The sequence below is a fragment of the Chrysochloris asiatica genome, unplaced genomic scaffold (genome assembly GCF_000296735.1).
Source record: "Chrysochloris asiatica unplaced genomic scaffold, ChrAsi1.0 scaffold00067, whole genome shotgun sequence".
NCBI lineage: Eukaryota > Metazoa > Chordata > Mammalia > Afrosoricida > Chrysochloridae > Chrysochloris > Chrysochloris asiatica.
In genome coordinates, this window is record NW_006408585.1 from 14827770 (window position 1) to 14848904 (window position 21135).

The following is a 21135-nucleotide window of genomic DNA, read 5'->3' on the forward strand; positions in this document are numbered from 1 at the left end:
TGGGAGAAAATGTGGAACAAAACTCAGAATTATTAAGAAAAAAAAGGCCAATTTTACTGGTCAGAAAGAGACTAGAGCAACCCGAGGCTATGGTCTTTGACCTCCCTTCTGGTCTGGAAAGGAACTCACCCTCGTGGTCCAATGTTCAGCCAAGCAGTAGATAGGTATATGTGGTGACAGCAACACTAGCAAGGTCTACTCACCATGGAATGGTCCATCATTCAAAATCAAAAGGGCAACAAAGTTGAAAAGGGATGGAAAGGTGGGTGAGATGCAACTAGGAACCACAGAGAGGAAGTGGGATAACTATTATTGCATCAGGGGATTGCCATCATTGAGATGAAACAAAGCATAGGATTTGTTGAATGTAAAACTGATGATCTGGTCTGTAAACCTTCACTCAATTCACAATGAAAAGTTAAAGAAACAAATTAAGGGTATATATATCAAACCAACAGCCAACATCACTCTAAATGGAGAAAAACTGAAAGCATTCCCCTTGTGAACAGAAACCAGACAGGGATGCCCTTTATTACCACTCCTATTATAGGAGCTCTAGTAGCATAGTGGTTACGAATCGCGCTGCGAACCGCAAGGTCAGCAGTTCGAAACTACCAGCTGCTCCGCGGGAGAAAGATGAGGCTTTCTGCTCCTGTAAAGATTTACAGCCTCCGAAACCCTGTACAGGGTCGCTATGAGTCGGAACCGACTCCATGGCACTCAACAACAACAATATTCAATATTATGCTACAAGTCTTAGCCAGAACTATAATGCAAGAAAGGGAAATTAAAGGCATCCAAATTGGAAAAAAGAAGTAAAACTCTATTTGCAGATGGTACCCTATACATAAAAAATCCAAAGTTTCAGCAAGAAAATAATTGGAACTCATTGAAAGATTCAATGGCATCCTGGTGTGGTACTGTAGGATAAGTACTCAACTGTAAGGTCTGTTTAAACAGCAAGGTCGGTGGTTCAAACTCACCAGTTGCTCCTCAGAAATCCTCTACAGAGTCACTATGAGTTGAAACTGACTCAATGGCACTAATAACAACAATAACACTGAAAGATTCAGCAAAGTGATAGGGTACAAGTTCAACATCCAAAATTCAGTCAGATTCCTTTACACAATAAAGAGATCACTGACAAGGAAGTCAGGAAAACAATATCATTTATGATAGCCACTCAAAAGATGAAATTCTTGGGAATAAATCTAACCAAAGAAACAAAAGACCTATACAAAGAAAACTATAAAACACTACTACAAGGAACCAAAAGATACCTACAAAAGTAGAAAAATATACCATCTTCATAGATAGGAACACTTAACACTGTGAAAATGTAAACACTAACCAAGGCAATCTATAGATATAATGCAATCCCAATCCAGATTCCAACATCCTTCTTTTTAAAGATGGAAAAACTAATCACTAACTTTATATGGAAAGGAAAGAGACTTCAGATAAGCAAAACATTACTGAAAAAGAACCGAGTAGGAGGCCTCTTACTTCCTGATCTGAAAGTTTATTACACAGTAGTCAAATCACAGTAGTCAAAACAGCTTGGTACTGGTACAACAAAAGGAACAGAATTGAGAATCCCAAAGTAAATCCATCCACCTATGGTCAGTTGATCTTCGACAAAGGGCCTAAACATATTACATGGGGTAGAGATAGTCTCTTAAATAAATTATTCTAGCAAACTCTAAATCCATTTTCAGAAGAATGAAGAAAGACCCCTTTTTCACATCATATACAAAAACAAACTTAAAGATAAAAGACTTAAATGTGAAACTTAGAACTATAGAGATCTTCAGTGAAAAAATAGGGACGAATTTAGGGGCTTTGATACCTGGCATAAACACACTACCAAACACAACAGAACATACAAACACAGAAAACAAAATAGATGATTGAGACCTCATCAAAATTAAACATTTATGTGTATGAAAAGATTTCACCAACAGACTGGAAATGACAAGGGACTAGTCTCTAAAATTTATAGAATACTTCAACAAGAAGACAAATAATCCAGTCTAAATATGGGCAGAGGACTTGAACAGACACTTCACTAAAGAAGACTTTCAGGTGGCCAATAAACATATGAAGAAATGTTCGTGATCACTAGCCATTAGAGCGATTCCAATCTAAACAACAATGAGATATCATCTCAACATGGCATTAATAGTAAAGTTCAGAAAAACAGAAAACAATAAATGATGATGAGGGCGTGGAGAAACGGATTGTCCTACACTGCTGGTGGGATTGTAAAACGGTGCAACCACTGTGGAAAATTGTATGGCGCATCTTCAGAAAATTGGAAATAGAAATAACGTACTACCCAGAAGTCCCTTTACTTGCCATATATCCTCAAAAAATGAGAGCTGTGACACAAATAGACATATACACACCCATGTTCATTGTAGCAGTATTCACAGCAACTTAAATGCCCATCAATGGAAGAATGGTTAAACAAACTTTGGTACATACACACAATGGAATACTACTCAGTGTTGAAGAATGATGAATCTGCAAAACATTTCATAACATAAATGAACCTGAAGGACATTATTCTGGAAGAAATTAGTCAATCACAAAAGAATAAATATTATGAGATCACTGTTGTGAAAATTTAAGAAGAGATTTTCCTGCTAAAAGAAACATTCTATGATGGTTACCAGGGGTGTGGCGGAAGGAAAAATTATTCATTGGGTAGAGAGTAGACACATGTTAGCTTGGATGATGTTGTTGTTGTTAAGTGCCATCGAATTGATTCCAACCCATAGCGACCCTGTATGGAGTTTCTCAGGAGCAGCTGGTGAACTTGAACCGCCAACCTTGCAGTTCAAACTGACTTTGCAGTCTGACACTTTAGCCCACAGCGCCACACCAGGACTCCAGCTTGGATGAAGGGGAAGGCAGTATATGCAAGGGAACCTCCCTTGCACAGGAAAGATGAAAGTAGTGGGAGACAGGGAGGAGCACAAGAATGAAAGTGAATAGAGATAAATACTGCTAACTGACAGTACATGGAAGGGATTGCAATCATTGTAGGAAAGGAGATGTATGATTTGTTCAATGTGGGACTGCATATCTACTCTGTAAACCTTTACTCCATTCACAATTAAAAAAGTGAAAAAGTAAAAATTTTCTAAGATTTGAAAAATAAAATAAAGGATCCATCTTTAGAGAGAGGGTGAGCATTACTGGTAGAGGGATTGAGGCAGGGCCCCGAGGATAAGGAAGAGAGAGGGATGATCTATGGGTGGGATAAAGGGAAAGAGAGTGGAAAGAATGCAGAAAAATTCAATGTTGTGTGTGCAGGGGCAGGGGGCCAAGGAATGAGCAAGGATCCTTTTGGTGCAACCACTTAAGAATCAGTCTGGTGCTGAAGCCTTTTCAAGTGTGGTGACTCCCTATCTGGGATTTGAAATTATCTGGACAGATGAAACACGATTGGCAAATTGTTGATAATTGTTGAAGCTGGTTAATGGAGGTTCACTCTACAATTCTGATTACTTTTGTGAACTTTTGAAATTTTCCAAGATTTGAAGGAAAAAAAAAAAAAAGCTGTGTTTTTAATGAGGAAACCAGCTGAGTTTGACTTGCACCCTCCTACAGATGCAGCTGTTATCCCAGCTTCTTTGAGTTCCCTGCCCTGAAGCCCAAACAATAGACGCTGCGGCTGCCCGGCTGCCTCATTATTGTTGCAGCCTGTCTGTGGAAGGGACCCATTTGCTGCCTATGAATGAATGTCAGTTTCTGCAAAAGGGTTCAATCGTCCTGAAAAAGAACAGAATCTTGAACACAGAACCTGGAAATAATCTTGGGCCAAGTTCATCAACAAAACAATTAGTCGGCCTATGGTGCCACCCTGAGCCCTTGCTGGGTATTGTGTTGTCCTGAAGTCTTGACTGGCTGAGCGTTACTGGGCTAGCTCTCACAGAGGAACAATAATTTGGGAAAGATCATTGTATTTTTTACTTTGCTCAGGTATCTGAATACCTGATTCAGATACCTGAGCCTAGGAGCTGGGCATCCCTTTTAGAGATTTATCTTTTCATGTGATGATCTAGAATAAAAGCTTGATTATTTTTCTTTCTTTCTTGAGATGGTACTTGTAAATGTTCTAGCGCATAAGAAAACGTTCAGTAAATGTTGTTGTTGTTGTGAAGTGCTGTCGAGTCAGTTCCGATCCATAGCAACCCTGTACAGGGTTTCCGAGGCTGTAAATCTTTATGGGAGCAGAAAGCCTCATCTTTCTCCCACGGTGTGGTTGGTAGTTTCAAACTTCTGACCTTAAGGTTCGCAGCCTGGTTCGTAACCGCTATGCTACCAGAGGTGATCATTATTGTTCCTGGACTGCCTAGAGCAGAACTTTGAAATATCCCACAGTTTTATGGTTGACATGACCTCAGAGCTTACTCCCTTCACCTCAGTCATTTTTTATAGATGAGGAAATGGAGGGAGCTCCAGTGAATTGTCCAAGGTCACACGACTAGTAAGTAATAAGGTGAATGGCAAGTATTTCCCCCTTAATTTCCCAGAGTGAAGATATGAGCTTGTGTGTAACCCTTATAAAGCTTGGTCCCAGGTAGAGGGGTCGCATAGTAAGAGAAACTGTTTAGCACAGGTCATTAAAAAACAGTTCGAGTCCTTCACTTAGACTACTGTGAAGAGGATCCAATCATACCAATGACAGAAATACTTATAAAATCTCCTGCTTTCATCTACCACTTCCATCGAACTTTTGTTTACTCCGGAATATCCTCATCCATCAGTCTCTCCAATTTACCTTCAGTGGACTCGCTTTCCCTGCTTGACAGAAGGAAGATCCAAACAAAAGAATCCTCCTCCCTCTTTGGGATAGGGAGATGGGGGTGGAAATGAGACTGGCAATTCCAGGGTCCCTTTGACAAGCTGGCAGAGAAGACAAGGCTGTGGACACTCTCCTGATGTTACATCCTCAGAATCATAGTGGGAGTGAGAGAGTGGTGATGACAGGAAGGGGTTATATGCCCAAAGTGGCCCTTTTCAACAAACATTCCAGGGACTATATTGACTTGAGAGTTATAAGACAGATAACAAAAAGAGGTTGAGGGAAGACCCTGTGTAATGCAGGAAAGGTATTTATAGTTGGTTGGATAAAGTCCTCCCAACATTTACGTCCACTTGGAACCTCAGAATGTGATATTTAAAAGTAGTGTCTTTGCAGACATAAATTTAAAATGAGATAGGAGCATACTGAATAGAAGATAAATCCAATGGCCAGTGTCCTTATAAGACGATGAAAGAACATAGAGACACATAGGCAGAATACTGTGTCAAGGGAGAACAAGATCGGAGTGATGCAGTTACAAGCTAGAAAGTGCCAAGGATTGTAAAAGGCCACAAGAAGCTGGAAGGAGCAAGAAAAGACTCCCTCTAGAACCTTCAGAGGGAGTATGGCCCTGCAGACATCTTGGTTTTGGATTTAGTCTCCAGAACTGTGAGAGAATATATTTCTGTTTTTGTCTTGTTTTATTTTTTTCAAACCAAAGATCTAACGTATTTATTAGCCAACCTTTTAATGTGGAAACATAAAAACAAAGGAAGAAACCATAAGTTTTGCCATACATGTTCAATTGATCAGATCTTTGCAAAATTTAACTTGATATGGTCGAGTGCTAGAACCTAGGTGCATTAAGTGTGCCATCACATGAGGGTCTCCTTAGAGACCCAGCTTGGTTCTCCACTTTCTTCTCTTGGAGTAGTACCTGATTTTATTACCAGTTCTCATTCAAATCCATTGGAGAATGGGATGAGGTCGCTTTTGTTTCTTGGCCAGGAATCTTTTGATCCTGAAATTCTTATGAGAAGACATAGTGAAAATGAAAGGTAGCAGCACTCACTCGATTGTGAAGAAAGGACAAATACCTGCTGTTTTAAGCCAGTGTGTTTGTTGTCATTTGCCATGGCAACCCTGGGGAACTAATACTGTAGTCAAATTGCTGTAGCACTTTTTGACATTCTGCTTGGTTCTTCAGGAAATGACCAGTGACCTAATCACCCCCATTCCTCTGGACTCCTCATCTGAGAACACAGACCTTCTTCCATCAGCTCAGAACCTCCAGGTGTCCTTCTCATGTGTATGTTTACTAGGCCTCTTTTCTGTACTTCCTTTCTGAATTTGGGGAGGACCATCCTGGTATTCTGGCTTGCTCTCTTGGTTCAATAGCGACTTTTGAGAAAGACCCTTCTAAGGAAGGAGTTCTGATGTGGCACTGTGGGTTGATGCGCTGGACCTCAAAGTCGGTTTGAACCACAAGGTCAGCAATTCAAACTTACCAGCCACTCTTCAGAAACCCTATACAGGGTTGCTATGAGTCGGGATCGACTCCAATGCACTTAACAACACAGCAAAAGAAGGAAAGTTACTCAGGATATCATGCATGGCTAATGCCTGCCAGGGGTGGGGGTTGGGACAACTGGGGTGGGGGCCGCTATTGCTGGTGACAGTGTGTATTGTGTGCTGGACGGTCATAGTGGTCTGAGTCACCACAGTTTTATCCAGACTTTCTGGGGGGCCTGGATTGAGTCTGGATCGTTCAGTTTATGTTTCTCTGTTGCTGTCTACGTGAAAGAAATATCAAGGGCTGAGCCATAGCTACTGTCCTAGGAGATACATGAGCTTTCAAATCAGTACAGAAATAAAAACAAGGCCAACAAGTATAAATACAGAATTTCTTTAGATAAATGAGTAAAGCGCTTTTATCCAGTCTTGTAATTAAGTATGAAAGTGTCTCACTTTTGTGCTCCCACAAAACCTGCCATATCTCATCAAGACTAATTACCCAATTCATCAGTGTCATAATGGAGTCTTTGCTCCATACATGCAGGCACAACACTTACACATCACAAGTCAGTATTCCAAATAGCAGGTGGGTGAGAGCTAGGGCTCACTCCTTGTCAGTTTCTGTCAGTAATCCATCAGGCATCTCACAGAGCCTGGGTTGTCAGCAGAAGCAATAGGGCAGGTGGTGGAGGTGATAATAGCTAATGTGGAGGCTGCCTGCTCTTCAGGTGCTTACAGAGGAAAGGGGAGTAGGCGAGGCTAAGGCATGTGTGAGAAGAGAGTCACCTACTTTAAGGAGGTGGTTGTGTGAACCGTCATTTCTTCATTTATTTAGCAAATATTGAATGGGTTTCTACTGTGTGCCAGGCATGGTTCTAGACACCAGGGATAGCACAAAGAAGAAAACAGACAAATGTCCTAGTCTCATGGAGCGTGTATACTAGTTACAGTTGTTGTCAGGTGCTGTCCAGTCAGTTCTGACTCACAGGGACCTGATGCATATTAGAATGAAACACTACCCAGTTCTGTGTCATTCTCATGCTTGTTACAATTGAGTCCATTGCTGCTGCCACTGTGCCAATCCATCTCATGGGAGGTCTTCCTCTTTTTCCGCTGACCCTCCACTTTACCAAGCATGACGTCCTTCTCCAGGGGCTGGTCCCTCCTGATAACATGTTCATAAAATAAGAGACAAAGTCCTCACCATCCTGGCTTGTAAGGAGCATTCTGGCCAGAGTTCTATAAACATAGATTTATTTGTTCTGCTGGTAGTCCATGGTACTTTCAATATTCTTCTCCAGCACCACAATTCAAATGCATCAATTCTTCTATGACATTCCTTATTCATTGGCCAACTTTCACATGTATATGATGAGGCTATTGAAAATACCATGGCTTGGGTCCTGAAATGGATATCTTTGCTCTTGAGCACTTTAAAAAGGTCTTGTGTAGACTTGCCTAATGCAAATATGTCATTTGATTTCTTGACTGCTGCTTCCTTGAGTGTTGATGGTGGATAAAAAAAAAAAAAAAAAGAAGTCTTTGACAACTTCAATCTTTTCTCCATTTATCATGATGTTTTTTATTGGTCCAGTTGTTTATATGGAAATGCAATCCATATTGAAGGCTGTGGTCTTTGACCATCATCAGTAAGCATTTTAAGTCCTCTTCGTTTTCAGCAAGCAAGATTGCATCATCAGCATATTGCAGTTTGTTAATGAGTCCTCCTCCAATCCTGTTGTCATATTTTTCTTATATAATCCAGTTTCTGGCATTATTTGCTCAGTATAGAGACTGAAGTCCTGATGTGACACTGTGGGTTAATGCACTGGATTGCAGAGTCTGTTTGAACCACAAGGTTGGCGGTTCACTAACCAGCCAGTCCTTGGAAACCCTATACAGGGTGCTATGAGTTGGAACTGACTCGATGGCACTTAACAAACAACAACATACAAATTTAATAAGTATGGTGACAGAATACAACCCTGACACACACCTTTATTATGAATCGGGCTGCTATCCTCAGGGTCAGCAGTTCGAAACTACCAACTGTTCTGTGGGAGAGAGAAGAGGCTTTCTACTCCTGTAAAGATTTATAGCCTCAGAAACCCTGTGCAGGGTCACTATGAGTCGGAACCAACTCCACGGCACATAATAACAACAACAACAACAGTAGCCCCTTGTTCTATTCTAGCAACTGCCTCTTGGTCTATGTACAGCTTCCTCAGGAACACAGTGAACTATTCTGGAATATCCATTCTTTGCAATGTTCTCCATAGCTTGGCATGATCCACAGAGTCAAAAGCCTTTTCATGTCAATAAAGCACAAGTAAACATCTTTCTAGTATTCTCTGCTTTCAGTCAAGATCCATTGGGCATCAGTAATAGCCTTCACTCCATGTCCTCTTCAAAATCCCGCTTGGGATTTTTTATCAATGTACTGCTACAGTCATTTTTTAATTATCTTTAGCAAAATTTTACTTGCAGATGATATTAATGATATTGTTTGATGATTTCCACATTCCATTGGGTCACCTTTCTTGGGATGGGCACAAATAGGATCTCTTTCAATCTGTTGGAAGATGTGTGGTGGATATATACGAGTGGGAGGAAAGAAAGCACAAACAGATCAGTGTATGGTGTGTAGGAGAGACTTCATCTTGCTTATATTATCAGGCAGGACTAGACCCTGGAGAAGGACATCATGCTTGGTAAAAAAGAGGAAGACCCTCAATGAAATGAATCAACACAGTAACAGCACCAATGGGCTCAAATGTAATAACTATTGTGAGAATGGCGAAGGACCAGGCATTTTGTCATTATGCATCAGAACCAACTCAACGGTACTTAATAACAAAAACAGTAATGAAAATGGTACTTCTGTGGGTGGCACACACAGTTAAGCACTCAACTACTAACCAAAAGATTGGTAGTTCAACCCTACTCAGTTGTTGTTGTTAGGTGCCATCGAGTCGGTATCAACTCATAGCAACCTTATGCATAGCAGAATGAAACACTGCCTGATCCTGAGCCGACCTCACTATTGTTGCCACGCTTGAGTCCATCGATGCTGCCACCTGGCCAATCCATCTCATTGGGCGTCTTCCTCTTTTTCTCTGACCCTCCATCTTACCAAACATGATGTCTTTCTCCAGCAACTGGTCCCTCCTGACAATATGTCTGAAGTATGAGAGACGAAGTTTGGCCATCCTGGCCTTCAAGGAGTACTCTGGCTGCACTTCTTCCAAAATGGATCTATTGGTTCTTTTGGCAGCCCATGTACAAGGTACTCAGTAGTACCTTGGATAAAATGGCCTGATGATTTGCTTCTAAAAGGTCACACAGCTTTGAAAACCTCACAGAGCTCAATTCTAGTCTGCACAGGTTGCCTCATCAACCACTGGTTGGACTTTTTGGTTTTAATAAGTCATCAGGAGTTCCTGGGTAGGGCCGCTAATTAATGCATGCAGTTGCAAACTAAAAGGTTGGAGGTTCAAGATCATCCAGAGGCTTCTTGGAAGGAAGGCCTGGTGATCTATTTAGAAAAATCAGCCACTGAAGACCCTATGGAGCACAGTTCTACTCTGACACACATGAGTCAAAATCTACTTGATCACAGCTGGTTAAAGTAGTGATAAATGGCAAGTGATAAACTGGGAAAGGAGAGGGAAAGTGATAAGGGAATTGCTATTTGGGGTTCTTTGGAGTCCTGGTGTGACACTGTAGGATAAGCACAGGACTAACTGAAAATTTGGTGATTCAAACCCACCATCTGCTCCTCAGAAACCCTACACAGGGTCGCTGAGTCGGAACTGACTCGACAGCATTTAACAACAACAACAAGGTGAATCTTTCTTATAAGGTGGAAGTTGAAGGAGGAAGGGAGAGGGTGAAAGCTAAGAGGATACCTGTAGGGAGAGTTTCCGAAGGAGCAGTGAATGCCAGGGCCTGCTTGGTGTGTGTAAGAAACAGCAATGTGCCTGCAGAGCAGGGAGTTTGCAGGGGCAGGTGAGCTGTGAGCGAGGTCAGAGAGGTCAGTGGGGCGGGGTCATGTCTTGTGGGCCATTTAGAACCTTGACTTTCACTTGGAATATGGCGGCTGTTAACAGGTGCTAAGCAGCAAGGTGACATGATCCAATTTCAGCTATACAGGAGCATCAGTCTGTTCTAATGAAAACAGGCAAGGCTGGAAGCATAGGGGGTCATGATACCCAAGGGAGAGACGATGGAAGCTGGGAGCAAGGAGGTCATGGTGCAAGTGTGAGAAGTGGTGAGGTTGGGGATAAATCTGAACTGAAGAGCCAACAAGCCCAGGTCTCAGGGAGGGCGCTATGATTCTTAGCTGGAACAACTGGGAGAATGGACCAACCACTTCAGCTTCAGGTGGGATACAGCATGAGAGTGGGACAAAGGGCTGGAATACCAATCGATCACAGAAGCAAAGATAGAAGTTTGAGTGCATTTATCAATGCTTACTCTTACTTGCTTCAATGAGGGAGAGGTTACAAACTGGTGGCCATGGTCTGAGTCTGGTTGGCTGACATGTTTAGTTTGTCACAGCACAGTAGTTATTAAGCCATTGAATTAATTGCTAATGTTTATATTTTTTAAAAATCTAGATTTCTTCCTTCTGTTAGCTAAGTGGAAGGTCTGACCACCCAGGATTTATTATTATTTTTTTTATGATTGGTTGGCACTGGAAACAGCTAACCCCTTGAGCAAGTGTACCCCCTCCACAAGGCAGTCATGCCCACTTCTCCCCATGGCCTTGCAGCTGGCGGCCAAGCTTTCGGCACCCCCGTCTTTTCATCTAAAAGAGGAATCACAGTAGGACTGTCAGGAAAATTAAACGGAGGCGCTACGTAAAGCACGAGATGAGTGCCTACAAACGGTTAGCTGTTACTATTACCCTCATTACTGTTGTTATTATCATCACCTGTCTGGCCCTGTAGGGCTTTGAGTCTGCAGCCCTTGCAACAAGGATTTCGGGATCCTCCAGGATGATTCTAACTGGGCTTGAGAGGTGAGTGAAGCATCTCTTCATGAATGATGACACCAAACCAGAAAGCGGGAGGGAAGGAGGCAGAGTTTCCAGACTCTCAGACTGTGTTTGCCTGAGCGATATCAGCCCTACAAATCAGAGTTCATTTCTGCTCTTCCGCAGAGCTCGGCACAGTGGCCTGGATCACCCAGTGACTCATCTAATAGCCCCGTGAGCTTGCCCGGCTTGCAGTAACACAAATTACATTTGCAGCCTCCTTATCAGGCAAGCTAGGAAATTAAACTGAAACGGGCAATGGTGTTGCTAAGTAATATGGCTGCGTACACAGACACCCGAGGCTGAAACTATTAAAGCATCATTTCCTACTGTGGCTAATAAGGTTTGAAACCTTCAAAGGTATCCCACTGTTCTTTTTTAAGGTCAGAAAAAGAGGTGATTTGGTTATAAGCAAGAGATAGAATTTCCCTTCCTAGATATGTGTGTGTATTTGTATATGGGTGCATACTGAACGCCGTAAACTCATAGTTAATAGAAGCTGGAGGACGAATCTCTTCAGAGGCAGCCATCTTGCTTCCCCTCTGTCATGGCTGCTGGTCTGATCCACTTCTGTGCCCTACATTTGGTACTCAAGTTCAGTGACTGTTGGCCTCACTCTGCAGAGGGACGCTGCTTAGGATTCCAAGACATCAGGGAATGGAGACATTCCTGCCTTGTGGCAGTTTTTTCTTCAGAAGGCCAAGGGGTAAGGAGACGCCTGTCAAAAGGATGCTTGGGCAACTGAGCTGGGCCTGGAAGGAAGTAGGCTCCTTCACTATTCTATCCACTCAGACCATCTGTTCACTTTAGGCACGGGACCTCATTGACCCACACAGTCTAGAGCCCTTAGAGTTTGGAAAGTGAGGCAGTAGCTGTATGGCCCCTTTGGTCCTGCAGGTGGGGACTAAGCATGTGTACATGACAGCCAGTGTAGCTGTTCTGTAACCCTATGGCTACCCTGGTGGTTCAATGTGTTCATGGTGTTGGCACTGTGTGTTCAGGTGTTTGGGGCACCTGGAGCCCATGGCTCCTTTCCAGAGCCCTTCTCTGAAAAGACTGTCTCCATCTTCTCTGATCTAGGTTCCTAGGGGTGGGATGAGGAATGAACCGCTCCTCTTTAATGAGTATTTAGCTTGTATCTTCTCTGTAATGAGGGGACTTTCTCCTCAAGACCTCCTCCAGTAGGTGGCACCTCATAGTCACTTCTGCTTGGTGAGAAGAGTATGGAGCTGGTAGGTCCCTGGTGGGAAATGCCTGCTTCACAGTGGGCGTGTTTGTCCTGGACATGGCTTCCCCAGCTCTGAGATCAGACTCGAGCTCCCACCTGAGAGAGCTTGGTAATCTGGCCCAGTCTCAGACCTTAACCAAACAGAAGAATGTGGGAGAGAATTACACTACTGTCTCCTGGGATTTTCTGTGTGGTATGAAGGAGGACTGTCCCCAGACCATTCAAAGCCTTCAGACTGGGGATGTCCCCAAGTCAAACTTTCCATAACCAAGTGTATTTCCCCCCAAGTTGCCATGCCACAGGTATGTCCCACTGCCATCAGAATGATCCATGAAGACTACATGGCCATTGGTGTATTTCCCAAATCCCATGTACTGCCATCATGGGGGTATGACAAATACTCCATTATGAATCATTTCACCAAACGGGTCAAATTTCAATTGTTTTATCAAACAGCTGAGTTTTAGTATTGACATTCGATTGTGAATCACCAACATCCCATTTTATAGTACTTTGAAAACCATATGTAGTTTTCTAAGGGCTATGATTTGTTTCATGTGAGTCTGCCATGGTATTTCAGTCCTGTTGTTGTTTTGGGATACTCCCAAGTCAATTTCAAATGATAGCAACCCATGTGACAGAGCACAACTGTTCCATTGGATTTTCTGGTTTGTGGTTTTTCTTTATGGGAGCAGATTGCCAGATCTTTCTCCTTTGGATCCACTGGGCAGGCTCAAATCTCTAGACTTTTAGCTTGCAGTTAAGTGCTTAACTAAGTGACACCAGGGCTATTTCTTTAAGTATTAGTGATTAGTTTTCATATGACTTTGTTTTTGCCAAGTACGTTCACTCCAAATTGGCTGTTTAATCATATAAATCCGAGCTGTATGATTTCTATCCCTTTGATCACTATGTTGTTATTAGCTGTCATTAAGTTGGTCCCCAACTCGTGATGGCCCTTTGCACAGGGGAGCAGCATTCTATCTAGTCCCATGCCATCTCCATGATCAGTAGCAGATCAGACTGTTGTGATCCAGAGGATTTTCTTTGGCTGATTTTTGGAAGTAGATTGCCAGATCTTTCTTCCTGGTCCATCTTAGTCTGAAAGTTGAAGTCCATCTCTGCTGAAACCTGTCAGCATAGCAACATTTACGCCTTTACTGACAGACGGCTGATGGTGGCACATGAAGTCATGGCCAGGAGTTGAACCTGGGCTTCCTGCATGGAAGGTGATCTTTTACTATATCTATGTGTTATTCAAGGAAATATTGGCCATATTTTAGTAGCACCTGTAGCATTTCTCTGGAGGGCTGTCAGTTGCTTTCCCTCAGACAGTTCCTTTTTGATTCACTCACGCTGGTCATGCTGACAGAAAAACTTCCAAAGGGTGCACTGACTCCAAGCCAAGTTTCCATGGCTCCCTTGACCATCATTTGGATGATTGGTCAGTAGTTAAGCAAATGGTGTTGTACATTTGTGCCCTTGCCCATATCCAACACCAGGTACCTTCAGCCAAAGTTAATGGCCTGGTGCAGACACAGCTGGGGTTAGGCTCCTCCAAAAGTGAAGGGAAACCACTGCCCCCAAGTGAAGATGGGGTCCCAGGAGAGGGCAAGGACAGCTCAGGACATCATGATTCTCTGAGGGCCTTGGAAGGCATCACTTTTATCTCAGGATGGGGGACGTTGGTGGAACTGCCTTGTGTTCTTGAGATACTCTCATCTCTTTCAGAATAGTTCTCTTCTCTACAAGTATTGAAATGTCCTGACTGAGTTTTGGACATCACTTGCTCTTCTCCTCCCCACCAAGACTGACAGGAGCCCTAAAAATAGCGATGTCAGAGGTGTATCTATGGAAACCAGTGCCTATGGCACACACTGAAAGTGCACCCCTATCCAAACACACCACATTCATTTTCAGATAACTTTAACATAATATCAGCTCAAAAAACACAAGCCAAGTTCGTTCATCTTTTACTGAACATATTATACACCACAAGAAAAATACAACTGCACCTTCCTTGCTTCCACTGATGAAAATTGATCGATGATGTACTCAAAGTTTTTTGTCCCTCCTTCACTTTTGTTTTTCCTTGTTTTATATATTCAGCACAGTAAGATCACACAGTCTGCCTTGATCCATGGAAGCATTCAAATATGAAAGCTTAGTTTTAACATGAATGAATACTCACAGCTGGGGATGGTTAATGGAAACTGCTCCATGGTGACCCCCTTCAAATGGCACCTGGGGTATGTTAGAGAACGAACGCCTCTGGGTGATGCGTCTTTAGCAGTAATTTAAAACGTGAAACAATAGAAAAAACAGTTGACTTCAACTCATTGTGACCCAGCTTGTGTGAGAGTAGAACTATGCTCCATAGTTTTCAGTGGCTGGTTTTTCAGAAGTAAAGGTCTTTCTTCGAAGGCTCCCCCAATGGACTCTGAACTTTCCTAAACTTTCAGTTCGTAGCTGAGTGTGTAGACTGTTTACACTACCCGGGGACTCCTTAATCGTTGGTGTTAAGTGCCATTGAGTCAGTTCCAACTTATAGCGACCCCGTGTAGGGTTTCTGAGGAGTGGTTCTGAGTTTGAACCACTGACCTTGTGATTTAAACTGAGCTTGCTTATCCTGCAGCCCCACACCTTTAGAAAATAAAAGTTTCAAATTCTGATAATAAATGATTGCATATTAATGGTGGAAAATGTAAAAAAGCATCATAAAGTAGAAATCACCCGTAGCCCACCATTAACCCTTGGGTAACCATGGGTGAACGGATACAACCCTGGTGCACACCTTTTCTGATGTTAAACCATTTCGTGTCCCCTCATTCTGTTCAAATGACTGCCTCTTTGTCTCTGTGCAGGTTTCTTATGAGCACAATTAAGTGTTCTGTAATTTTCATAATGTGTTATGATCCACACAGTAAAATGCTTTTGCACAGCTAATAAAATACAAGTAAACATCTTTTTGGCATTCCCTGCTTTTAGCCAAGATCCATCTGATGTCAGCAATGATATCCCTAGTTCCGTGTCCTCTTCTGAATCTGGCTTGAATTTTTGACAGCGCCCTGTTGAAGTACAGCTGCAACCGTTTTTTAATTATCATCAGCAAAATTTTATTTGCATGTGATATTAATGATATTGTTTGATGATATTCACATGCCATATGATCACCTTTCTTTGGAATGGACACAGATACAGATCTCTTCCAATCTCTTGGCCAAGTAGCTGTCTTCCAAATTTCTTGGCATAGCCTAGTGAACGCCTCCAGTGCTGCATCAGTTTGTTGAAAAAAATTCAGTTTATATTCTGTTAATTCCTAGAGTTTTGTTTTTATCAACAATGCCTTCAGTGCAGCTTACACTTCTTCTTTCAAGACCATCTGCTCTTAGTTACAGGCCACCTCTTGTAATGATTCAACACTGACCAATTCTTTTTGATACAGAGACTGTTTATTCCTTCCATCTTCTTTTGATGTTTCCTGTGTCATTCAATAATTAGTTCATACTTCAGTATTCCAAGTTGAGTCTTGAATTTTTTCTTTAGTTCTTTCAGCTTGCGAATTGCTGAGCATGTACTTCCCTTTTAGTTTTCTGACTCCAGGTCTTTGTACATTTCATTATAATACTGTGTTTTGGACCCATCCTTTGACATTTTCTGTTCATCATTTCTTTCAGTCACTTTAGCTTCTCTACATTCAAAAACAAGTTTCAGAGTCTTTTCTGACATCCATTTTGGTCTTTTCTTTCTGCCCTTTTAAAGACCTTTTGCTTTCTTCATGCATGATGTTCTTGATGTCATCCCACAACTCCTCTAATGTTTGCTTATTAGTGTCTAATGCATCAAATCTGTTCTTGAGATGGTCTCTAAATTCAGGTGGTGTGTACTCAAAATCCTGTTGTAGTGCTGTGGGTTAATGAACTGGACTGCAAGGTGGGTTTGAACAGCAAGGCTGGCATTTCATGCTCACTAGCTACTCCTCAGAAATCCTATACAGGGTCACTATGGTTCGGAACCAACTGGGCGGCACTTTAACAACAACAACAATACTAAGTTATTTGTTAGCTCTTATGGACTTGTTTTAATTTTTTTCAGCTTCAGCCTGAATGTGCCTATGAGCAATTGATGTTCTGTTCTATTGTTTAGTCCTGGGCTTGTTTTGGCTGATGATACTGAGTTTCTCCATGGTCTCTTCCTACAGATATAGTCAATTTTATATCCGTGTGTTTCATCTGGTGGGGTCCACATGGTATAGTGGCCATTTATGTTGTTGAAAAAAGATATTTTCTATGATACTACTGGTCCTCCATCTTTGTTTTCAACTTTCATGTTCCAGTCACCAATAATTATCAATGTATCTTGATTGCATGTTTGACTAAATAATTTCAGACTGAATAAGTTGGCAAAATTCTCTAGTTCATCATTGATTTTTTGCTGCATAAATTTGAAAAAAAGAGATATTAACTGGTCTTCCTTGTGGGTGTATGGATATTACCCTATCATAGACAGCACTGTACTTCCAGACAGATTGAGAAATGCTCTTTTTGATGATGAGTGTGACACCATTCCTCTTCAGTTTGTTTCTTGCCCGGCATAGTAAACCATATGATTGTCCGATTCAAAATGGCCAATACCAGTCCATTTCAGCTCACAAATACCTAAGGTATCAATCTTTATGTGTTCCATTTCATTTTTGATGATTTTCAAAGTTTACAGATTCAAGCTTTATACATCCTACACTCCAATTATTAATGAATGCTTGTCACTCTTTCTTCTCATTTTGAGTTGTGCCCCATCAGCACATGAAGGTCCCCAAAACTTTACTCCATCCACAGCACTAAGGTCAACTCTACTTTGTGGCAAGAGCTCTTCTGCAGTCGTAGTTTAAGTGCCTTACAACCTGAGGGACTCATTTGCCAACACTGTATCGGACAGTGTACCACTGCTATTCATAATGTTTTCAGTGGCTAGCCTTTCAGAAGTAGTCCACCTCTCCGTCTTCCTAGTCTGTCTTCATCTGGAAGCTCAGCTGAAACCTGTCCAACCTGAGTGATCCTGCAGGAATGTAAAATACCCATGGCATAGCTTCTAGCATCCCAGCAACATGCAAGCCACCACAGTATGTCCAACTGACAGAAGAGTGGTGAATTGTGACATTTATGTTGATTCAAATATATATGTATATATAGGTGCCACTATAATTATTGCCGAAATAGATACCTTCAAAGTTTTCTTTGTGTCAAAGTTGTATATATTTTTTAAAGCACACCTTTCTTGATGTTGCTAAATTACCCTCCCAACAGGTTATGCATACTTTTGATCAGCTGTGTTTCGATGTCTTTTATTATAACCTACAATATGTTGGTTTGATCACTGAAAAATGGGCATCTTGTTAATTTTGATATCTTGGATTATGTGAAGTTAAACCTGCTCCATGCGGTTGTTTGGCTGGCAGGGATGTAGTGTGTTCCCTGCTTCCAGACATTGGAGTTTAAGTGTCGTTAGTGATCACTTAGGAAGATGAAATTGGGGCATACTTCCAGGATGCTGAGGGCTGTTAAAGCAGTCACGGCTATTAGCCTTTAAGCTTAAAACCAGTCTTCCTAAGTGCCAATCATTTTCAATCATCCCTGAGTGGGCCTTCTCATTCGAGGATATCTCAGCTCTTGCAGACCAGAACTGGGCAGAAGCTAATGCAGGACACAGGAGACTGGGGGTGTCTTTAGGATGCAGACAGGGTGCCTGACTAATGAATGACTACATTGTGTACATTCAGTCTTTTCCATTTTCCTCCCCCTCATTCATGGAGGTAATCTTGTATCAACTATCTTTCATTGTTTTGGGGTATCTGTTCTTTTAAACAATGGGTTAACTAGAGCATTTGATCCCATTATAAACAGTGTCAATCTTGTTTGATGATTTGAGACTCAACTGATGAGTAATCTGTCATGCAGGTGGTTTAGAAGGGTAAATGCTGCCTGGATACGCAGACCAGATGCGTGGGTCTGTGAGGAGAACAGTCACAGAACAAAAGCCAGGTTCAGGGAATGGTCATTCGAGGACGCACTCTGAATCCAATCTGTAGATACATGATGTATTGGGAGAACCAGCAATTCTGGAGTGGAGTGATTGGGCTGTGAGGGAAAGTTGGAATTCTGTGCTCCTTTCATGATGCAAAAATAACCTTAGTGTAAGTCACTCTGGTAAGACAGTCCAGAGATTGATCTGATTCCAAGAAGACAACATCATGAGATGTTTTGCCTATTTTATAAGGAGAAAGTATGGCTGTGGAGAAGTGGGGGAGTTGGTTAAGCCTGAGGGGATGGTGTCTTCCAGCTATAGCAGGTATTATGAGCTGCCCCTGTGGAAGGCCAGACTCTAATGACTTCTCCATCATCCCAAAGTGACAGCTGCTCCCAGAAGAGCCGCCAACGTATGAGAGAAACGACAATATTACTTCGGAAAGTGGGAAAGAGAGTGGAGGTTTTATGTATCATTTTCTGCCTGAACAATCCAATATCAGCATAAATAAACCCTAGAGAGGCAATAGGCAGGAGAATTAAACATGAATGACGATTGTTACCAAGACTCTGGAAACTGAGAGGAATTCAAATTGCATCCTCCATTTTGGGTTCTGACTCTGAAGTAACTTGACCAAAGCTAATTGTAGTCAGTTGACAAGATGGGCCCTAGAAGAGCACATGATTCTACAGAAAGGAAGTTTTCACAATGGAAAAAGCAGGCCTGGCCTAGGCAAGCTCTAAACTTTGGAGGTGATAATCTGGAACTCTCCACAGCAGTTTGAGGGTTAAAGACTAAGAGTATCAGAGCACTGTGGTAGGCGCTATGTCAGCCCTCCTAATTGCAAAGAGACTTGGAGTCTCTGGGTATTGAGTGCAGAATGGAGACAGATGGGAGATCGGGGAGGGTGGATGGCACACAAAGTTGTTTCACCAGGACCGCGGTTCTTCCACAAGACAGATCTCTGTGGGATGAAGATCTGCCTGGTGGAAAAATCTAGAGGCATGTAGTTGAACTTAGCACTATGCCCACAGTTATTGTTCATCACAATGATACTGCTCTGTTGGTTTCTAAATTGCTTTAAATCTTGTAGATCTGATTTGATCTTCACAATCTAATTTTTTTTTTTTTAACAGATGTATTGAATTTTAATTTCTGTCAGTCAGTCTCATGGGAAGGGCAATTTTCCAAAAGATAAGTGCTTTTGTTGTTGTGGTTAAGTGCTGTCAAATTGATTCCAACTCATTGTGACCCTCTATAGGGTTTCAAGGAGTGGCTGGTGGATTTGAACTTCTGACCTTGTGTTTAGCAGTCCAGTACTTAACCTACAGCACCATAGCAGATGTATAGAGAAAGCTAAATGTTAGCATATGTTTGAAGAGTAGGGCATGGACACCCCCCCACTCCTCAAGAGCACACTGTGGGGCAATGGTGGACTGCAAATGGCAGAGAGACTAACAGACTGAACGGCAGTCAGACCATAGTGGACTCACAGGAAGTTTAACCCCCACTTCTCCTTGGAGGTTTCAAGGTCTTGTTTTGTATCTCTGGATCTGTGTGTAATGAGTGGATGACCCATAGACCTGGGAGCTGTTGTCTTTACTGGGTAATCTTTGTTGTTGTTAGGTGCCATCGAATCAATACCAAGTCATAGCAACCCTATGCATAACAGAATGAACCACTGCCCAGTCCTAGGTCAACCTCATAATTGTTGCCACACTTGAGTCCATTAATGCTGCCACAGTGCCAACCCATCTTGTTGGGGGTCTTCCTCTTTTTCTCTGACCCTCCACCTTACCAAACATCATATCCTTCTCCAGCGAGTGGTCCCTCCTGACATTATGTCCAAAGTATGAGAGATGAAGTTTGACCATCCTGGTCACCAAGGAGCACTCTGGCTGCACTTCTTCCAACACAGATTTGTTGGTTCTTTTGGCAGCTCATGGCATTTTTCAATATTCTCCTCCAACACTATAACACAAAAGCATCAATTCTTCTGCAGTCTTCCTTATTCACTGTGCAGCTTTCGTGTGCATATGAGGTTATTGAAAATACCATGGCTTGGTTCAGGCACACGTTAGTCCTCAAGCTGACATCTTTGCTCTTCAACACGTTAAAAAGGTCTTGTGCAGCAGACTTGCCTAATGCAATATGCTATTTGATTTTTTGACTGCTGCTTCTATGACTGTTGATAGTTGATCCAAGAAGAATGAAGTCCTTGACAACTTCAATCTCTTCTCCGTTGATAAGAATGTTGTTTATTGGTCCAGTGGTGAGGATTTTTGTTTTCTTTACACTGATATGTAATCCATACTGAAGGCTGTGTTCTTTAATCTTCATCAGTAAGTCTTTTAAGTCCTCTTCACTTTCAGCAAGCAAGGTTGTACCATTTGCATATTGCAGATTGTGAACACGTCTTCCTCCAATCTTGATGTCACATTTTTCTTCATATAACTCAGGTTCTTGGATTTTTTGCTCAGCATACAGGTTGAATAAGTATGGTGAAAGAATACCACC

General features: G+C 42.1%; 1 pseudogene; it reads right to left on the bottom strand.

The window, feature by feature from the left end:
* Nucleotides 1-5707: 5707 nt before the first annotated feature.
* LOC102836192 lies at nt 5708-5860 on the bottom strand (annotated as a pseudogene).
* Between the last annotated feature and the right edge of the window lie 15275 nt (nt 5861-21135).